This window comes from Electrophorus electricus, chromosome 2 (assembly GCF_013358815.1).
Source record: "Electrophorus electricus isolate fEleEle1 chromosome 2, fEleEle1.pri, whole genome shotgun sequence".
Classification (NCBI taxonomy): Eukaryota; Metazoa; Chordata; class Actinopteri; order Gymnotiformes; family Gymnotidae; genus Electrophorus; species Electrophorus electricus.
Genome location: NC_049536.1, coordinates 1586483 through 1609470, shown reverse-complemented (window position 1 = coordinate 1609470; position 22988 = coordinate 1586483). Strand labels below are relative to the sequence as shown.

The 22988-nt window shown below is 40.1% G+C and overlaps 1 pseudogene; it reads left to right on the top strand.

The window, feature by feature from the left end:
- The first annotated feature begins 6486 nt into the window (after nt 1-6486).
- LOC118240839 lies at nt 6487-12632 on the top strand (annotated as a pseudogene).
- Nucleotides 12633-22988: the final 10356 nt, after the last annotated feature.

Below are 22988 nucleotides of genomic sequence, written 5' to 3'. Positions count from 1 at the left end.
GATGACACACTGTGAAGCTACAGAGTGTGGATGTGTTCATCGCATTTTTCCCATCCAATGAACCTATTTGCAACAAAACGTTTGACGGTTCTGTGATCACACCCCAATATCTTAGCAATTTTAAGAGTGCTGCATCCCTCTCAAATACTTTTTACAATTTTTGACTTTTCAGAGTCAGATAAATCTCTTTTTTTGGCCCCCTTTTGCCTGAGGAAAAGAAACTGCCCAATAATTATGCACACCTTGTTAGAGGGTGTTGATCTCCTTAGGCCACACTCTCCCTCATTACACAAATACACATCACCTGATATGCTTAAAACCATTAACCATTTAACTTGGAGTTGGAAAATATACATAAAAATGATGATATGGTAAAAACACTCTCTTGCCTAATAATTGTGCACACAGTGTAGGTTTGATTGTGTTTTAAATGTTTTAATAGACGATAGATAATTCTGTGATCATTTGTATTTGTCTACGTGATGTGAATAATTTAAGTTCTGATTTCTAGTATTTTTTATACCATATTTCACTTGATGCAATAAGACCATTTTCTTTTAATGTAAAATGTGAATAAATGTACCTATGCTTGTAGTGTGTATGACATTTTTAGCTTAAACATAAAGTTTACAACAAAGCACCTGAAGTTGAATCACTGGTTAAAAGCATCAGATTTGTTTAATGTAGTAATTGTTCCTGCTTGTCCCATTACCATATCTGATATCCCTCTGATAATCTCTGGCAAGCGGTAAAACACTCGCTGAGGTCTGGTCACAGAACATCAGAGGAATAAAGCACAATTCCCCAAGTTAGTGTGCAACATGTTTTTAAATGCAGTTGAGGGGATCCCATTATTTCACTAAACTAGACCTATGCAGTGCTTACAATCTCATAAGGATTAGGGAGGGAGACAAATGGAAGACAGCCTTCAGTACATCCTCAGGTCACTATAAATATTTAGTTCTGCCATATGGTTTAGCCACAGCTCCCTCAATATTTCAAGTGTACATAAATGGAGTTTCAGGGTAGATCCATCATCGCTTATATCGACGACATCCCAATCTATTCCTCCTACTTCGACCAACATGTGCATGACCTTTGTGCTGTTCTTGGTACCCTTTTATGGCACCACCTCCACTGCAAGTTGGAGAAATGTAAATTCCACTGTACAGAGGTGAGTTTTTTGGGATATATTATATGAGAGGGTAGCATACGCATGCAACCATGCAAGGTAGAAGCAGTGACAGGCTGGCCGAGACCCCAGATACCCCGGGAGTTTCTTAGATTCTTAGGATTCACTAATTTTTACAGGAGGTTTATTAAATCTTTTAGCACCTTGGCCAGACCCCTCACAGACTTGCTTCAGGGACAAGCTAAATGTCTTAAATGGAGTTCCACAGCAGAGAGTGCTATCGAGGACATAAAAATTGCCTTCTCTACTGCTCCTGTGTTACAGCATCCCGACCCAGAGAAGCCTTTTGTCGTGGCGGTAGATGCCTTGGATGTGGGAGTCGGAGCAGTACTATCCTAAGAAAATTGGAGGGAAGGAAGGTTAGGGCCCATAGCCTACTACTCTTGGAAGGTAAGCCCATCTGAGCAGAATTAGGGGGTTGGGGATAGAGAGCTCTTGGTGATGAAACTCACTTTTGAGGAATGGAGACATTGGCTGGAGGGAGTGAGACACCCCTTCACTGTGGTAACCAACCATAAAAACCTAGAATACCTCCAAACTACTAAGAGGAGGAACTCCAGGCACGCTCGCTGGTCACTCTTCTCCCAGTTTGTTTTCGATGTCACCTACAGACCGGGAGAGAAGAATGTAAGGGCGGATCTTCTTTCCCAGCAACATAAAGCCAAAGCCTGATCGACCAATCAGGAGCCAGTTCTTTCTCCTTCATGCTTCTTGGTAACATGGCATATAGACCGCAGCATAGAGGCAGCTAAGCCACATCCTCACTGTTCATCGAACTGGCTCTATGTTCCACCCAAACACTCAAAGCTCTCATCATATGGGCGGTGGGAACCGGACATTTTGGATCGACGTGTATGGCACAATTGTTGAGTGCACACTACTGGAAGCCAGCCATGCACAAAGACGTGGTCAAGTACGTAGCTTCGTAGACAGACTCTGCTATCCACAAGATGCTGCACACTCCACCTGCAGGTAAGCTGTGTCCTCTTCCCACTCCCCTACAACCATGGTACCACATCCCCATAGACTTTGTTATGGACCTACCTGTCTCTGAGGGGAACACCGCCATACTGGTGATTGTAGACAGCTTTCTTTGATGCTTAGGTTTATTCCATTGAAGGGATTACCTACGGCAATTGAAGACAGCGGACCTGCTCTTCTGCCATGCGATTAGGCAGTTCGTGTTGTCTGAGGACATTGTTTGAGACAGGGGGACTCAGTTTACTTCACGGGTGTGGAAAGAGTTACTTGGGAAACTAAATATCACAGTTAGCCTAACATCTAGTTACCACCCCCAAGCTAACGAACAAGTGGAGAGAGTTAATCAGGAGCTGGGCAAGTTTCTTCATTTGTACCGTCAACAGCATCAGGAGACATGGAGAACATACCTCGCCTGGGCTGAGTATGTGCAAAACTCTCTTTGCCATGCCGGGATGAGGCTTACTCCTTTTGAGTGTGTTTTAGGCTATCAACCTCTGCTTTACCCCTGGAATCCACCTACATCTGACCAAATGGCTGTTGAAACGTGGTGTTGATGCAGCGAACAGGTTTGGGAGGAGACTCACCAGAGGTTGCGTTCAGCTTTTATGGCCTACAAGAAAAAGGTGGACAGGAGGGGCAGGGTGACCCCTCAGTTTGAACCTGGACAAAAGGTTTGGGTGGCTACTAAGGATGGCCGGGCTGACCCTTCCAGCAAGCTAAAAGCCAAGTATGAGGGTCCGTACATCATAACCGGTCAGGTAAATGAGGTAACCTACCAGATAGGCTTACCAGAGAACAGCCATGCCTCAACGGTCTTCCATGTGTCAGCCCTGCAGCCTGTGGTGGAGGGTCCCCTCTCAGAGGAGGAAAATTCTTCAGGTACCCCACCTCCACCATTGGAAGTAGAGGGAGAACCAGTTTACTGGACTGGGATTGGTGGGTGACAGTTAGGTGTGTTAGGTCAGAGTCAGGGTCATCTTTATCAGAAAGATTGTGGCATGGGGCACTAGTATCAGGGAGACATGTGATGTGAGGCATTAGTATCAGCGAGACATGTGGCATGGGGCACTAGTATCAGAGAGATGTGCAGCATGGGGCACTAAAAACAGGGAGAAGTGTGGGTTGGGGCACTTGTATCATGGAAATGTGTGTCTCTTGAACCACAAATAAAACTAAAGGAATGCCTTCATCCCAATCTTGGACCGTCTGTAGACAGTATTTTTGTAACATTGATTTTAGGGCCTGATGAAATAATTCCAAAGCCCATTGGGACTCAGGTGGTAAGCACTCGATACCCTGTGCTTAATAGACAACTGTTTTAAAACTTGGGCAAATGTTTTGGATAAAAAAATTGGATGCTTGGTCTGTCTGAATGTACTGTGGTAAACCAAAAAATAGAACAGAAATGTATCAAGGCTTTAATGACAGACTTCATTTTTATGGTGTGTAATGGAATAGCCTCTGGTAACCTTGTAATGCCACACATTACTGTCAGAAGATACTGATGTCCCATATTGTTTTGGGCAGGGGTCCTACACAGTCTAAAAGAAGTGTATCAAAAGGAACACCCACCACAGGTATAGGCTAAAGCAGGGCAGGCAGTATCTTTTGATTTGGTTTGCTGGTTAGTTAACAGGTGTGACAAGAGTGATAATAGTCTCTCACATCAGACTAACACTGGCCAAAGGAAACGCTGTAAGATACATTTGTTTGTTTTCTTCACCCCCAAATGACCTGCTAGTAAATGTTCATGTGCTGAAGCTAAAACCTGGGATCTGTACTCCTGAGGCACAACTATTTGAACAACCCTATTCCACTTCTGATTTTCTCTGTGTGTAGGCAGAGTCCACCTCCATATAAATATACCGTCATCCCACATATATGTGGGTACTGTAGAATCAACATTGTGAGCTCTGTCCACGCTCTCTCTGCGATGTTGCAAAGAAGGAACTTTAAGCGGAGCATAACTAAGCTGTTCTTTATTGGCACAGGAATCCATGTTGGCAAACTCCCCGATTAATTTACAAGGTCTACTCGATTCAGTATACTTCTCAATATCAAGCTCATCAGTCCACAATATCCTCAAATTTCCGACTGTGAGCACAAGTAACTAAACATGCAGGAAAGATAGATAATAACTCCCTATACTCCATGGTCTGTAGGACAGTACTACTATCTGGATGCCTTGTTACTTCAGGGACAGAAAGAACTCATTTCCCATTATAAAGGTAACTAGAGAATAGGCAACGTAGCACAGATTCCAACAACAACTGTTCCTGTAACAAGTTCTGACTGCAAATTGATAGAGTAAGGAAACAGAAATGTAACCAGCTCCCATGCCCTGAACCAAGCGATCAACACCACAATACGAGTCATCGGACAACAATAAAATTCCCCCTAAAAGAAAGGACTGGCAGTGCCTGTATCTCTTAAGATGGTTACAAATCATTCTGTTCCTATTTTTCCTGACATTGACACTATTCCATCTATTAAAAAGGGGACAAATGTGTTGTCCACACCCTTTTCGTCAATGTTACTACACACAAGCTGAGTAACATATTTAATCAGGGCGACTTCCTTCCGGAGAGGACCGCATATTCTTCCATTTCAAAACTCGACAGTCAACAATAAGATGACTGGGTTTGCAACAGTAAAAAGATACACGAGTCTCAGAGTCCTTTGTGCTTCCTGAATCATTACCACGTTTCTCATTCATAACACGGTGATTATCCTTGGAGACTAATCGTCTAACTTGATCCACTCATACAGCAGATGGAAAAACTACTTTATGAATTAACACATACTCATCTGCAGCAACAGCAGCATCTGAGAGACCTATAAGTTTTTTGCTCATTTAAATGTTTAAAAGTTTTTCCAGCAAATCACTCTTAAAATTCTTTACTCACTTTGCACCATTTATCAAACAAGCCACTAATGTCCTGCGCAAACTCAACTTAAGTCTGGTTGGCTATTTTTGAATGGGATCAAAAATTCTGGCAATAAGCTTATGGAACCAACTCATAGGCATGCACAATAGATGCCTTGACCACATAGTAATCTAGGTTTTTATCAATAGGTAATGCAGAGAAAACCTCCTGAGCCTTACCAACCAGTGTGCACTGGAGCAGAAGAGTCCATTAACTTCCGAGGAATCAACTTTTGACTCCCGAAACTGATGTACAAGCCTAATCTGTCAACTAATATATAAATCAGGGGGCTCACCCAACCGACTGGACGTGGACAAACAAGGTACAGGCATGGGTCTCTCTGCATACCTTCAACTGCGGTAGCCTGATTTCTTTACCAGCCTGGACTTCCAGGGCACAAACCTGCTGGGGTTGCAACTCCAGCTCAAGCTCCTTCAGGCGTATCATCAAGGCAGGATGGGAAACAGGAGTGAAAGGACTAATAGGTGCATTGCTGGCCGGCCCCTGCGTGGCTTCAACTTCTGCCTCCTCCACGGGTGAAAGTCCTTCCTCAGCACTGCCCACACTCCCAGAGACAACACAAGCATGTTCAGGCAACACCTCTGTGTCCACCAGTTGTCTATACTGGTCAGCCTTGATATCAACTTTTGTAACGAAACGGCTCACTGGAATACTAAAAAAGTCAGCAATGAGTAACAAATCCACCTTGTGGCAAATGCCAAACTGCTCGAACAAAGGCACAGTGGTAAACGCATCTAAATCAAACATGGTGAAAATAGAAACCGCAAACACTCCCCACACCAAAATGAAAACAGCCCAGCAAAAACATGTAGAGACCAAAACAAGCAGATGAGCCCCCAATTTATGTTACAACCTTTATACAGGGTTTTCAGTGATGTTCAATCACTATTCAAGCAATCATTGACTCCCATAAAACAAAAGAAAATAAAATACAAATCACTCTTACCTCAACTCCTTATCACAAAAACAGAAATACAACAACAAAGCAAAAAGAACACAGCAGCCACCCTTACAACTCCAAATGAATGAATTATGATATAAGAATACAACTGCTTTCTTTAGGTTTTGTTTTGGCTATTATTGTGCTCATGTTTTACATTTTATTTATATGAAAATATTTAACACATTGTAACTTATATTTAATAAGTGATAATAAGTAGTTTAGTATTTCACGATATGCTCCTTGGAACATATAGTAGATTAAAATAGAAATAATGTCAGAATATCAAAATAACAGAAACAACTTTAAAAAATACACTGAAATGCCTAAACGGATGTGCAATAAAATCTTAGCCGCTGCTTCCTTTAGCGACGATTCCACATAAAGACATTCTGTGGTGGGCAAGAACCTCCAGCCACTGGATCTCCAGTATACAGAGATTTGGCTCTGTAGAGGAAACTTTTCCAGGGATGTATCATCGAAGAGTTTGCTCTGCGTAGGGATGATATACGTTCACAAGGAAGATAAAACTGATTTTTTGTTGTTCGGAATTACACGGCCAGTTCTAGCACTCACTGAACGTAAGTTTTAGCTTTGATTGTTCTTGATTGTTTTTGATTATCGTAATAAGTAGGACTGAAACAACTGAAAAAAATTATAGGCCTGTTGAAGGTAGCCTAGTTGGAGTCTGCTTGTAAAATGTTCTCACCAGGGGCTCATTCCGAGAACAAATGCTGATCTGTGAAATCTTAAATCAAATTTTACTTTTAGAGGTTTTGCTATATTTGTATAAATGTCAGCTAAAAACAACCTTTCGTAAAATCCGACCGAGATACTTCCAGACTTTCGAGCGGTCTACAAACTGTATCAAAAGACTGAAAAAACAGACTGTGTCAAAAACGATACCCTTTGTCACTCCAAAAAGTAAAGAAAGATCAGATGTTATTGTCCATTTTTACCTGCATTTGTGTAATGTGTTATATAATGTTCATTGGTTCTGCTAGGAAGTAGGCTCGGACGTCCTGTCCACGCTTTGTAGTTGGTCATCTTTCATGTCGGTTAAAAGGCCCTGTATGCTAAAATTTGTCAAAATGTATGACCCTAGTGTGGGTATTAAATGTATCGCATCATACCTCTGTTGTAAATTGTATGGGAAAATATTACCTGTGAAAACAATAGTAACAGGCGGAATATTTTGCTTAGTGCATTTGGCACAAATGCACAGTACTGCAGTTCTTTTCCGAATGCTCCAAAAAATAAGCCAGATTGTTTGTTTACTTTGGATATCTATCCCTCAAGAAATTTCACATAATACCAAAACAGTTCTATTACCACATAAGAGTAGGAGCCATTTAAAATTGTACTACTTTTAGGCAAATTCAAAATATTTTGTAGAAACAGATTTTGACTGTTTTGACTGAAACAGATACATTTTCCCATAATGCCAAAGCAATTCCACTACCTCATACATGTAGAAGCCCTTGGATATCACCAGTGCAATTATGACCAGATTCTGCTGTACTATATGTTCATAAATCCATATTAGTCATTATATCTTTAGGCAAATTAATATATTCGTATCATATAGGCTGGTTTTGGTTAGCTGTAAGGTAAACTACTGTTATGTGGTAGTAGAACTGTTTTAGCATTATTGGAAATTTCTGAAACTTAGATAACCATATTGTCTCCAAGCCCATTAAAGACATTAACATTTTAATATGGATTTTTGAAAAATTGTACAGGAGAATCTGTCCAAATTTGCACTAGTGATGGACAAAGGCTACCACTCTTGGGTGGAAGTAGAATGGTTTAGGCATTATGGGATAATTTAAAAAGTATGTAAGCATACTTTCCCTGAATGAAATGGGCATTTTAGCATCATTACAAATACCAGGACATCAGTATAGGTTTGTTAAAATTGGTGCAGTAGAATCTTTTCAAACTTGAGCTGGTGAAAGCCAAGGGCCACCACTCAATTTGCAGTGAAGTATTTCAGTCCTGTAGTTTAGCAACGCTGCATTAGATATTGCCTCTGTTTTAGCTGGTAATCAAGTTCTATAATAAAGGTCTGAGAAACATTACATTGAAAAAGCATTTTGCACAATGCTTTTTGAGTTGTCTAAACATATTATTGTGTTTAATGCTGCAAGTAAACTGTATTTTGTACTTTTAAATGCCGTAAAAGTGCGTGTCTTTGTCAAAGCTCTTAAAAAAACAACAACAAAAAACAACAACAAAAAAAAACAACAACAAAAAAACCCAACTGTTTCTTTTTGCTTAGGGAGCGTTAGATTACGCTGAGCAGCGAAATACCGTAAAATTGCGCATATAGTCGCATTCGGATTTAACGCGCGGAAGACTTGACCGTGAATCGCTAAAGCGCGGATATCTTGACCGTGTTTCTGTTGACATCATATACTTTTAGCTCGCTAATTGGGTGAATTGATTAAGTACTTGCATTACTTGTGCAATGTGGTATAAATGTATACAACTGCAGTTGAATCTTACCAATATAGCAAAACTATATAGCAAAAAGTCTGGGTTTCTTTGCACAAAACTTTGGTAAAGATTTCATAGATAAACATTTCTTCTCGAGCTAAGCCCTGGGTCTCTGTACAGTGTTGGCATGCCCCTGGTGCCCCAAAGATCTGAAATGTCTTGCTTGGATTCACACCATATGTTTCCACATGGGAAATCCAGTTAGTTTCACTTTATTACATATTAATTTCACTCTTTATTTACTATAATTAACTTATTTTTTACTGTTATTACTATTATTTCTTGTCTTTGATCCCTACAGATAAACACTCTGTGTATTACAAATACATGATCCGGTCCGGAAACTCCATAGATAACATCACTGACTTCACTGAAGTGACTGTACTGGATGGCAAACAGATCGACTCCTACAGCAGCAGGGACAGTATCAGGACTCCAAAACAGGACTGGCTGAAGAAGCTTCCAGAGAGAGACCAGCAGACAGGCACTACAAACCTAGAGGAGTATGGAATATGGCTAAACAGCGCACTCTATTTAGTTATTAAGGACTTTGGACACAATAAGTCAGATGAGAATATATATATTTTTTTTAGTTCCTCCAAAATGTTGACATTATTAATGCAGCAGAAGGCGTAGATCAACATAATTAATTCAGCAGAAGGAGTAGATCTGCATTATCAACACAGCAGAAGGAGTGGATCTACGTTATTTACTCATTATTTACATTATTTTAGAAAGCAGATCTACTAGCATGTATTCTATGAGTAAATGATCTGGCTAGAATGTATGCTATGAGTAAATGACAGCACTTTTGTAAGTCGCTCTGGGTAAGAGCGTCTGCTAAATGCCTTAATGTAAATGTAGATTATTAATGTATTAGGAGTAGATCTACATTATTAATGCAGTGGAAGGACTAGATCCACATTTAAAGTTTTTGTCTAATGATTATTCTTAAATGGAGGGAAAAACTGAAGATGTTTAACAACCTGTTCTGTCATCAGATGTATTGCTGAGTGACCTTTTAATTGGAGAGCAGTGAAGTTTGTGGGGTTTAACGGTGTGTGTGTGCCATTGCAACTCTTTTATTATTTTTCCCAGCAAAATAACTGGAATAATGTTAATAATAAAACCATAAGGATGTAGGGCAGCCGAGAAGAGAAGCTCCGTTTCCTGAAATTTTCAAAGCCAGCTGCACTCAGCACTAACTGTAAACAGATACGGTCCTTCTCTATCAGTGTTAAATACTAAAGCAGATGAAAGTAGAGACAGAACTGGAGAAGATAGGTGGGGTTCCACATACACTGAGTGTGGAGAAAAGTTATATCTACTGTATACAGTAGTTTTGTCTGCCATTTACAGTACAATTATGTCTGACAACCAAAGACTGCCATGTTCCATTTATGGAAAGACATTTTGGGTGAGTGAAAAACTCACAAGAAAACATGTGTCTGTGTACTGAACGTGTGTCTGTGTCTCTCAATTTCAGATGTTCACATTCTTCAGTGAGGTTTGGCTGTAAGACTGAAGCAACATTTAATATTTTAAATTGCAGTAATGAATACGGTTATGATGGAGAAGATCTCATCTCTTATGACTGGATCTCGAAACAGTGGAAGGCCTCAGTTGAGCAGGTCCAGCACACAGCAGACTTGTGGAATAATGTAAATGGACAAAACTTTTTGTGCGATGTGTGGAGTGGATGAAGATTTATTTGAACTACAGTAATACTGAGATCAGTCAAAGTGAGTATTTGGTCTCCACAGTAAAACCTGTTTATTTATGTCTACAGGGGTTTTCAACTCCATTTGTATTCCAGACTGGAATTGAATCTCTGCACTACACAGTACACACAGTTATTTTTGATACACTAGTAATGTGTTACTGTAAAACAAGTCCAAGTGTCATTTTGTCTTTAGAAAACGTCACGATCAGTCCCTCCCGGGTTCCGTGTTGCGTGTTTTCCCTGTCTTGTGTTTCTAGTTCTATTCCATAGTTTCATTTTCTCCTCCCCTCGTTTGATTGCTTACACCTGTCCCTCATTTCTACCTTTTGGTTCTTGTATTTAAATTCTGTCTTGCTCCCAGTGTTTTGCTGTTCATTTGAATGGTTGTGTTTATGTGATTGTGAATGTGTTGGTTTGTACTCTGTATATTCTAGCCTTAGTGTTTCTTAGCCACGAGTATTTCCTAGTCTGTTATAGCCTGCTTCCCTTGTTTGCCTTAGTGTGATTGTTTATCATGTTTCCTCATACTCTCTGTGTCAGCTCTTTGACCCTGGACTGCCTTAATGACTCTGATTCTGCATTTGCCCCTAATAAATCTCTCTGCTCTCCGCACATGCGTCTGCCTCCTTACTGCTCAATGTTACAATAAAACATAGATTACATTTTCTGCAGCGCTTTTAAATAAATTATGATCTTCCAGAATGTATACACTTCCTAGTCCCTTTACTAAGAACTGCTAGCTTGTACCTACAGTCACTGTTAACTTTAATAAGTAGGATGGCATTATAGCTGCATTATTACATCTCTGTGCACAGTTACAGTCTGTATTTTACTGTGCATGTAGGCCTGTGCTTGAAAATTGTCTTGCAGCAAGCATGTGCTCACCTTCACTCCTCCTTCACTCTCTTCATGCTCCCTTCACTCTCTCTTCATTCTGTTGGTGTCTCACATTAAGAAAGATTCAGACATGAGGAAGATGAATGTTCAAAACCAAAGTGTAGAACTGAGTCTGAGCTTCACAGTGCTAAAATAGTGGATACATTCCTGAGTCAGAAAAGGTGTCTTCATAAATAAGGTGACATATTTCTGAAAAAATGTGCAGCAGTAATGTTTTTGATAGAGAATGTTTTTGATTGAATGAAAATGTGTCTGTTTACATCTGATCTCTCTCTACAGCTAATGTGGATGTTTATATATTTGCTAAGAGAGCTGTAAGTGACCCAGGCAAACTGACCCTGACCTGCCTGGCCACGAGTTTCTACCCTAAAGACGTGATGATGAGTGTGAGGAAGTACCGCACCTCCCTGCCTGAAGAGCTGATAACGTCCTCGGGAGTCAGAACCAATGATGAAGACACCTACCAGCTGAGGAAGAGTGTGAACATCCTGGAGAATGATGAAGAATATTATGAATGTTATGTGGCCCACAGTAGTCTCACAGAACCAGTAATTATAAATTGGGGTAAGTATATTTGTGATACCGAAAACTGTATTCATGAGTTTGAGAAGATGTTGGTCTGTTAAAGTATTGCACTTTTGCAAACTGCATAAATCACATCAGACATATTGAGTTGCAGTGAGAAATACTGATGATGAGCGGAGGCAATTTATTACATTCAGAACATTCGACTTGCATCACTGTTCATGAATGTTTTGTTGTTTAATAATAATAATAGAATTTATTAGTTTACTGACTACAGATGGAAAACACAGTGACTCCTCAAAGAAAAACTCTCTGATTGGAGTTGTGATCAGAGCTGTGATCTGTGGAGCTGTGCGTATGGCAGTTGTGGCCACTATTGTCATTGTCCATAAAAATAAAAGTATGATTGGTGAGTATCTATAAACTGCTTCTGCTGAAGGTAAAATTGCTCAGGTCTCTAAGATGCTGCGGATACTGCTGCTGTGTCCAGTTATTCATAAAACCCTGTGAGGTTAAATGTGTGGGTGTCTGCTCTCCTGTTTTGTATAAGAGCTTCAGTGTACAAGTTACAGTAATTCATGACTAAGCTTTTGATTCACTTCAGAAAAATCAGATTTGTAAATATATATTCTGTTTTATGGTCAACATTTGGATTAGAAATAAGTAAACTCTGATTCCTTTAATAAGTGAATTCAGGTAAAAAAGACTCACTCCTCATAAAGAAGAAATAGTCGTGATGAACCAAAAAGGTAAAGCGTGTAATGATAGTACGTAGTCCATGGACTTATGGGAGTGAAATGTAGCATCAGTATTTTGTACTATAAATTAGTTCAGATGTGTCCTCATATAGTTTTACTGTTCAGGTGCAGGAGATCAACTCCAGCTTGTGCAAGAGACACATGGTGAGGTCCAAATGCACCAGCTAACTGACCAAGTTATTATATAAATTAATTGATTTGTATAATAAATAAATTGTATTATTTATATAATAAATAACTATTATTTATGTAATAAACTAATAAACTAACTAGTTTAAAGGAGAGATAGTCATTTTAAAAATGCACGGTGGCTGTAACTTTGGACTGGCGCTGAATCTCACTCTTCTCTGGTTAATCATATAGTTTGAAAGGGACAAATTTTCCTGTGTTTTTCCCTTATTTTAATTCTTATTCTAACAAATTCTCCCCCAGATATTGTGGCTATGCTTTCTGACTTTGGTAATGTTTTTCTACATTTAAAACATTTTGGACTTTTATTTTGAATGAGTGTTGTTCACTGTACCTTTCCTGTGTGTGAGAGCAACAATCCCATGAGTCACAATCTGAACACAGTTTCATATGCAAGATATTTAATTCAAGTCTGGGTATTTTGTCCCATATCTTGGAACATTTGTCGGTCCCAAGAGAAACCCTCTCCCATCACAATCAAGAATGAATGAAGATCCCCTTTTTTGATTCTTGAGAACATTCAGTAAATACAAAACAATAAATAACTATATACAGGAATGAAACATTTTAAACAATGTTTTATTTTTTAATATAAACAAAAATAATTGTAAAAAAATGCAAATGAATTACAATGTGTGTTTAAGGGGCTTGCACATCATGCTCTTTAATTTTATTTATTTAGTATATTAAGTAATCAGCACTGACTCACTGTGTTTAAAATGCAGCCTCCCAGTCCCTGTTATGTTCTTACTAGTTGCTAAAATGATGTGACTTCCTCCATTTTTCAGCTACAATTGCATGATATCCTATGTGAATGCTTTGTAATGACCTGGATTTCTGCATTGATGAGTAATAAAATGTGATGTTTGGTCTGTATATATGTGTGCGTTCTCTGTTTGACTCCAGAGCCAGATCCTCTGTCTCCTCCATCTCTTTGGACCACACGCTCCATTCCTGATGCCACTCCAGGTCTCCAGTCCTGCTGACCAGACAGAGGGAGTGTGAGCTGGAGCCCCGTGTGTGGCTTTAGTTCACTTACTGATATGGTTCATGGTTGTTACCCAGTGTTGGCTGCTCACTCTGTGGACGACTTTGCTTCCCACATTGACACTGAGCTTGTGTTTTCAAAATGCCACTTTCCTTGTTCCTCTGCCTCCTGTTGTACATTTGTATATAGTGTATATAATGTATATAGTGTATATAGTGTATATAGTGTATATAATGTATATAGTGTATATAGTGTATATAATGTATATAGTGTATATAGTGTATATAGTGTATATAATGTATATAGTGTATATAGTGTATATAATGTATATAGTGTATATAGTGTATATAGTGTATATAGTGTATATAATGTATATAGTGTATATAGTGTATATAATGTATATAGTGTATATAATGTATATAGTGTATATAGTGTATATAATGTATATAGTGTATATAGTGTATATAGTGTATATAATGTATATAGTGTATATAGTGTATATAATATATATAGTGTATATAATGTATATAGTGTATATATTGTATATACTGATGTTTTGATTTTGTGCACTGGTGGTAGGGAAGGGCTGTCATTTCCGTTGGGTTGGTTACTGTTTTTGTGTGAGTACATAAGAACATTTTTAATTATATAACCTAGTAATTTTCTAGAACAAGTCTCAAACTGCTTGACAAAGTGCTTACAAATGTGATTGTATTGCATGAGTTTTGCTTTGTTGTGTGTATTGTGGGTTTTGTGCATATTTCTCTCACATACTAAAAAGTCTTCTCACATCACTCCAATTCTAGATCAGTTACACTGGTTACCTTTCCCACTGTGCATTTTATTTAAAATCCTCCTGCTCACATCTCTGCATGGTCTCGCACCCCCTACTTATATGAACTTTAATAGCAATCTGGTGAAAGACCTGCAGGAAGACAAGAGTGCATTGGGACTTGACGCTGGCGCAAACAGTGCAGGAAGCCATGTGGATGATTACATCTCACTGGGAGAGCCACCAATCCTGAGCTGTAAGCAGCTGGCCTGTGTGTGTTGATCCTGGATGGCCATTTCCCAGAGAGATATGGGCCCTTGTGATGAGAGGAGCACAGCAGTGGAGCAGCTCTACAGTCTACAGCCGCTGGCCTGGGCAGTGTTGGTGAGAGCTGGCCTGTGTGATGGCCTGGTCCATATCCCACCTGATGGCTTGCAGGATGGGCTCCCTGCTGGTGGGTCCAGCCTCTGGGTCAAAGTTCAGCCTCTGAACAGGGCATCTGCCTTGGTGTTTTTGTATCCTGGCTGATAAGTGATGGAAAAGTTGAACCGAGAAAAGAAGACAGAGCACCTAGCCTGACAAGAGATGAGGTATTTGGCGATTTGGAGGTATTGGAGGTTTTTATGGTCAGTCAAAGGGGTGTTGAGCACTCTCTAATCAACGCCTCCACTCCTTGAATGCTAGCTTTATGGCCAGCAGCTCTCTGTCTCCCACTCTGTAGGTCCTCTCCGCAGGGGTCAATTTCTTAGAATAGTAGGCCACTGGTTTAAACGGCTTAATTTTGGGGTGTTTCCTGAACACTGAGGCAGCACCGCTGAGACTCCAACATCAAAAAGACAAAGGACCTATCAGGGTCAGGATGTTGGAGGACTGAGACAGTGGTCAAAGGCCTCTTCTGCCACTGGACTCCATTCCAGGCAGTTGTTTCCCCCATGGAGTAGGTTGGTGAGAGGATGGGCCTTAGCGCTAAACCCCCTAATTAAACACAGGTAGAAGTTGGCGAATCACAGAAAGTGCTGTAGATCACTTTAGCTGCCTGTATCCATACATTGGTTGCATTTATGAGGTAGCTTAGTTAGCTGACCTCACATAGGTGGAACTCTCCTTTGTCCAGAGTACTTGACAGACGTCCAAAATATCTTGGTCTAGGGAAAAAGAATATACCAGTGTGTTATCAAGGTAAACAACAATGGTTATACCCGGATCTCATTAATCTTCTGAAGTCTCAGGGCATTTTCTCTGTTTTTGCGTACTTTCTTAAATTCACTTTAAAGGTTCTTATAGTGTGATACCCATATGTTTCATATGAAAATGTTCAGACAAATATCAGCTCTATTCCTTATGAGGTACCATTTGACCTAGAGCACTGCATAAAGAAATATCAACTGGTTTGATGTTGGAAATAACATCAAACTGTGACCCAAACTGTATGGGTCACAAATGTAGTGAAATATATGAATAAAGTAGTATAGACATGTGTAATAAATGTTTAAAATGATAATTTGTACAATCATTTATTGAGTAAAAGTGTGGTCTGTCACATTACTTTCACCAAGTCTTAGAGGGACTGACATAAAATATGACTGAACAATGACTTTAAATTAGATATCAAGCCTCACAGAATATCAAAATATAAAGCTTCATGTGTACACGTGAAAAATGAACAATATAACTATAACCAAAATATGCCAAAAAACAGAAAGGTCTCATCTGCACAGAACAGTATTCAGCATAGCCAAAACATGTCAGTCCATCCATATATTATACTACCTTTCACACTAAAACTTCTACAAAGTAAACTTTTCCTATTTGACAGTCAGTTTTCTCAAACAAAAGTCATGACTATTGTATTACAAATCAATTTCATGAATTATGCACAAAAGCAGCAATGAGGATATTTCACCAGGAGGGCATTAGGAACTCTGTGGTCCCTTCAAGCCTTCAGCCTGCTGTCCTTCTATATGTAGAAGACACTGAGGTGGAGGTGGAGGGGTAAATGTACTCCTGCTCTAAGTCCTGCTGAATATATTGCTCCATCACTCAGTTTTCCTACTGAGATAAAGGGTAAACCTTACACTGAGGAGGGCAGGTGTTATCCAGTAGTTTGATGGAGCAGTCGGTTTTTCTGTGTGGGGGAAGCTGTGTGGCCTTTACTGGGCTGAATACCTCAGTGAGGTCTTGATAGAGAGCTGGGATGGAGATGTCAGACTCAGCGCTGGACTCTTGATGGAGGTGAACTGGGAGGGCAGGACCACTGAGGTGAGGCACTGACGTGGCAATGGAGTGAACATTCAAGAATGTTGTTGCTCTGCAAGGAAATGAGGGGGTGGTGAGTGTGTAACCAGGGTAGTCCTCAGCTGATGGGATGAGAGGTGTGTAGTGTGTAGTGTGTAGTGTGTAGTGTAGTGTGTAGTGTGTAGTGTAGTGTGTAGTGTAGTGTAGTGTGTAGTGTAGTGTAGTGTAGTGTAGTGTAGTGTAGTGTAGTGTGTAGTGTAGTGTGTAGTGTAGTGTAGTGTAGTGTGTAGTGTAGTGTAGTGTGTAGTGTAGTGTAGTGTAGTATATTGTAGTGTAGTGTGTAGTGTAGTGTAGTGTGTAGTGTAGTGTAGTGTAGTGCGGTCCTGGGCAGGAGTAGGTGTGTCGCTCCTGCTGGATGACCAGCCTACCGTGACAAGAGGGGGAATCAATAACTAATAAAGAAACGTGTTCTGTATGGAGGGCGCTGGTCTATGATATGATAAGATCAGAAAAGACTTTATTATCATTGTACTTGTACAACAAAACAGGTAGCTCACAGCATCAATAAAAATAATAAAATAATATAATAGAAATAGGATGGCAATTTAAAAATAAACATTTGCAGGGCTTCATATGTATACAGCAGACATGGAAAGTGCAAAAATGATGTGTGAACAAGAAGTGTAAGCAGTGAGGTGAGTGTAGGAATATGGATGGTGTTGTTAAACATGTTCTCTTTACTAAGAATAAGGTTTTTCTTATTTAGTTCATTTAATCAGGCTAATGATACACTCACCACCACAAGAGGAATGAATGTTACGTGGTGTTGGTGTAGCTGCAGGGAGAGTAATCCATCAAACTGGACAGCAGGGAGCGACATAATCCACCTCAGCAGGACTAAAGAGAGAGAGAGAGAGAGAGAGAGAGAGAGAGAGAGAGAGAGAGAGAGAGAGAGAGAGCAGTGGGTTCTAACTCAGATTTGCATTACCAGGGCTGAGTGATTCTCTTTCTCCCAGAATAGAGCCGCAATTTCACGAGATGTTCTGGTCTGTTCAGATAAGCTCACTCAGGCACAAGAAACTGTCTGGTAACATTAATAAAGATGTTTATCTCTTATAAAAGAGCAGACAATGTCCAAAATGAAGCTTTATTTCAGTGGAAGTAACAGAAATGCCAGGACACAGAACAGAATACAAACAGAGCTGCTGCATTCTGTTCTGCTGCACTGGTCAGAACTCCCTCCTGCACCTCTGAGACGTCCACAGTCCAGCTTACCACTCACTGAGTTTAGTGCCTCATCCACAAGTCAACCATAGAGATACATTCTAATGAAGCTGTCATTCAAAAACCGCTTTGACTTTATAGTGACCACACACACACACACACACACACACACACACACACACACACACACACACACACACACACACACACACACACACAACCCTAAGCTTCATATTTTATCTTTAATCTTTAATTATTTTTTCATCTCCACCTAAACTAATATTTAATGAATGTTAATAATCTAGTATATTTTGTATTGTCAAAAAGGTGCAGAATACCTCAGTTCGTTTGCAAAATAATTTATCCAATAACATGACAATGACAATGTGTTTCATCTGCTCTGCATCCACTTGGTCTCCTGCTGTGATGATGGTGTGTAGTCTGTCTAACGTGAGTGTGGACTCTGAAGATGGTGTGTATTCTGTCTAACGTGTGTGTTTAGACTGTGATGTTGTAAGGACCCAAGTTGCCATGGCGATGGAGGACTCCATTCTGTGTGATCACAGCTAAATTGTGATGTTACCACCACGTTGGCCCTGGACACTCAAAATATTTCTATGGCCAGTGATGTTTCTCCCACTTCTTACATTTGTCAGGTTAAGTCCAGATAACAATGCGTTGACCTGATAGAAACGTACATGTAAAAAGGTTGCGTGCAGCAAACAATACTGAGGAGAACACATCATATGAATACATTACATACTTTAGTATATTTATGCTGCAGGTCTTTTACTTAAAGACAGATAAAGTCACCAGTTGCATTTTATAGTGCTTAGACCTGATTGGTGAGTTCATAATTAATCACTCAAGTAATCATGCCAGTTAATCATCCCATGTACATTTGACAGCTGTGTTTGATCAGTTGGTTCACAGGTGGGAGGTTTTGAACGGCAAAGAAGTGATGTCATGTTAGATTTATATGTGTAATGTAGAGAAGTGTGTTGAATAGAAGGGGTGTGTGTGTGTGTGTGTGGTGATTTGATTAACGTATAAGGCTGAGAATGTGTTTATAGTTGTTCAATTCTGGACTGAGGTTTTGCTATCTAAGTGTCAGATTTCACTAACTATATTTTTAATTATAGTGTGTAATGAATCATAAAAAACAAATACAGAGACGCCACAGAGAGTATTTGGTAGACTTGTATTAATACACAGCGAGGCCACAGAGAGTATTTTGTAGATGTCTATTAATACAGAGAGGCCACAGAGAGTATTTACTAGATGTGTATTAATGCAGAGAGGCCACAGAGAGTATTTGGTAGATGTGTATTAAAACAGAGAGGTCACTTTGCATGTGCAGCACCTGCTTCAGTGCTCTGGGAGTGTTTATAGTCCTGTGAGTTTAACACTTCATGACTGAGAGCTGCCTGTCCCAGCAACTTCACTCACAGCAACCATGACTTTGATCCCCATCTTCATCTGCACATTGCTCCTCTGGACTCACGGTAACTCACTGCTTTACCTCTGTGGTGAACTATCACTGTGACACAGATCTACTATTCTTATTTAAAAAACTATTCACAGGGTTAGTACTACTATATAATAGCATATGTACAGTTAATTGTTAACTTTTTTGTGTTTTGTATTCATTTTTTAGGATCCAGAGGTCAGGTAACAGTGACTCAGGATTCAGTGAAATCTGCTCTTCCAGGAGACACTGTCACGATCAGCTGTAGAACCAACCCTGCAGTGTATTATCACAGCAGCTATGGACATTATCTATACTGGTACCTGCAGAAACCTGGAGAAGCTCCTAAACTCCTGATCTACAGGGCTACTAACTTACAGTCAGGAACTCCAGCTCGTTTCAGTGGTAGTGGATCTGGATCTGACTTCACTCTGACCATCAGAGGAGTCCAGACTGAAGATGCAGGAGATTATTACTGTCAGAGTGCATTACATAGTAGTAGCTGGTGTGTTCACACAGTGTTAGAGAGTCGTACAAAAACCTCCCTCAGTCAGACTGCACAGAGACTGCACTGCTGCAGCTGGGACCTACTGCAGGTGTTGAGGGGGAGGATGTGATACAGAACAATAACACACTCTGTGGAGGAGAGATGCCCCATCACACTCACTCACTACTGAACAACACACATCTAAAGAAAATCATTCTTCTAGGAACCACAACATACTGACTCACAACAGTACAATGTTAGAATTGACTTTTATTTTGTATGTGTTTGGTATTACATCTGAAAAACTGTACAGACAGTATGTGGATGGTTAAACATATTATCTATGCCCATGAGCTGATCCAGGATCAGTGTATCTGGTTCCTCTTCACTGAGTCCTTAATCCCTTCAGACAGCTGCAGCTGAAAAAAAATACACCCCATTTTTATTTTTCCTCTGGAGAAGTCATCAATCTACTGATGGAGCTCCTTCCAGTTTCCTCTGTTGTGCCCAGTTTACCCCTGTGTCTCTCTCCAGTTTACCCCTGTGTCTCTCTCCAGTTTACCCCTGTGTCTCTCCAGTTTACCCATGTGTCTCTCTCTAGTTTACCCCTGTGTCTCTCCAGTTTACCCCTGTGTCTCTCCAGTTTACCCCTGTGTCTCTCCAGTTTACCCCTGTGTCTCTCTCCAGTTTACCCCTGTGTCTTTCCAGTTTACCCCTCCTGTCTCCAGTTTACCACTGTGTCTCTCTTCAGTTAACCTTTGTCTCTCTCCAGTTTACCCCTGCTTCTATCCAGTTTACCCCTCCTCTCTCCAGTTTACCCCTGCCTCTACCTAGTTTATTCCTGCCTACCCCCAGTTTATAATATAATAATTTGCTATACTAACATTAGTAACACCTATTGTCATGAATCCTATAGAAACATACAACAGTACTAATAATTAGACTGTGATCTTCTGGATGGAGATCTCAGATGTTGCTCCTGGGATCTGCTGGAGCCGTTCTCCCAGTATGGGGGTCACAGCCCGTAGTGCTCTGCTTATAGAGGGACACAGTTCCCACTGCTCCTGCTATTTAATGGCCCCTCCCACAAGGGAGGAAGGGAAGAGGGAAGACACACAGTTTTGTTGGTTTGTTTGGCTTTTGGTTGCAATTTTGTATGACTTGTGTATGACCTTGTTTTCCCCATTTTTGGACTTTGTGCTTTGGCTTCGCCTCTTCTGCTTCAGTAGCTGTTGCACATATACCTGTAGATATTGGACAGAGAGTGTAAATATTGTTTTGTTTGGTGCTTTGGTGTTGGATAATGGTGGTAGGGAGTGACTGCCATTTTTGTTGGGTGTGGGTTTTGCTTCTGTTTATCTGTCAGGTAGGAAAGTCTGATATATGTTTCTTTTGTTTGTTGGGATTATTTAGTGTGTATTTTTCTTCCATTAGTGTGGATTTTGTTTATTGTTTTGGCCTGGGTCACTGCTGAAGACATTGCACCAATAAGATTGTTTGTAAATAATATCCTCTGTGAAATACACCAAAAGGAGACTTCCATTTGTGCTTTTGTTTGTTTTATTGCTATTCACTTTTTACAGCTTACATTCTGTTAGCAATTTATATTTCGTTTTCCTTGTTATGGCCTCACAGCCTGGACGTGGTTGTAACAAATGCCTTAATTCTTCTGAGGAGATCTTCATACTCCACACGCACTCCAGTTGCATTGGATAAAAGTCCAATTACGCATTCTGACATTGAAGTCATAGCAGAGAACTTTTTTTTGCTGGTCTTGCAAAAAGTGAGTGATGGTGATTCCTGCACTGATGAGGACATCTGCAAAATCCTTGATTTATATAAAAAGGAGATGCAGCCTGCTAAGTCCAGTTCATCTGAAATATGTCAGGTAAGCCAGACTGTGAGTTTGCATTCAAGGGTTCGGAGTGACGAGGTCAGCAGCTGCACCTCCTTCCCAGTACTCAGAGTCTGAAATCAGCGCAGCAACAATGAACTCTGGGAGATCCCTTACCACAGACAGTCAGGTAGTGAGTGACGTCCTTCCCACAAATGCATCACTACAGATGGCACGAGGTACAGCCACCCAAACTGATTTGAACCTTAGCACAGGACAAAGCTCTCCATCAGTGTCATCAACAGACTTGCAGTGTGCTGCTGCTAATATTACAGTTGATGATGCTTTGGATAAGATTGTTGAATCAAGTGTGATAGGGAGTGACACTGACTCTACTACAATATTTATTGCTCTTGATTCAATTTTCTTGTAGCCTAAGTGGATCTGATATTTCAGAAGTTCCAACAAACTGTGGCTTGTTTAACAGGGTACGTAGGTATATTCAGGCCATATTCATGAGTTATTTTAAAGAGCAGTCCTCTATCAAATGCGAGAGCCAGCCAACCTCCCACCACTCTGCTTTGCAGCTCTCTAATGACCATGGTGTTTCCCTGGTTGATGATCTTATTGTAACATACACAAACAATATAATCAATGAGATTATAAATGTTTATTACTCAGAAATATAATCTGAGTTTTAAGAACCTGTGAGACCTAAAGGTTCAAAAGAGATTCTAGTCTCCCACCATGAGCGCATGGTATAATGGAGAGTTTGGAAAAACTCGCAAGTAGCAGAGCTTCATCCAGGAGCAGTGTGAAGAACTGAGATCTAGGAGGAAGGAAGGACATTTCATTCTCTAAGATGGACACGGTTTTTAATAAGATATTCCTGTAGGCTGCTCTTCAAATCAGGTTGAGGGATTTTTCAGCAAGGAGTTCCAAAGTAAAACAACACAGGTTGTCAGTAATTTTCTCCTGAGAACATGAGAGAAATTTTCTGCCTCTGTCTCCAAACAGTGTTCCAAGGTTTCCAGCCCAGCTGTGAGGGGGGCATGTATTTATTCCACAATAAAGGACAGAGTAACTGACAGCTGTTTCATGGATCCAATCTGTGTGCTGCTGAAAAAGAACTATGGGTTCCGTTTCAGTATTCCAAAGAAAGTTACTAATATCAACGTTCAGTTGAAGGTAGGTATAATTTTTTATATACCTCACACCAGTCATGTGAAATTACATAATACACTGCTGTTCCACAGATCACTGGAACAATGGATTATTCTGAAGGAGCACTATTGGCTACTTTTGTGAATGCTGATTGTTCAATTTGC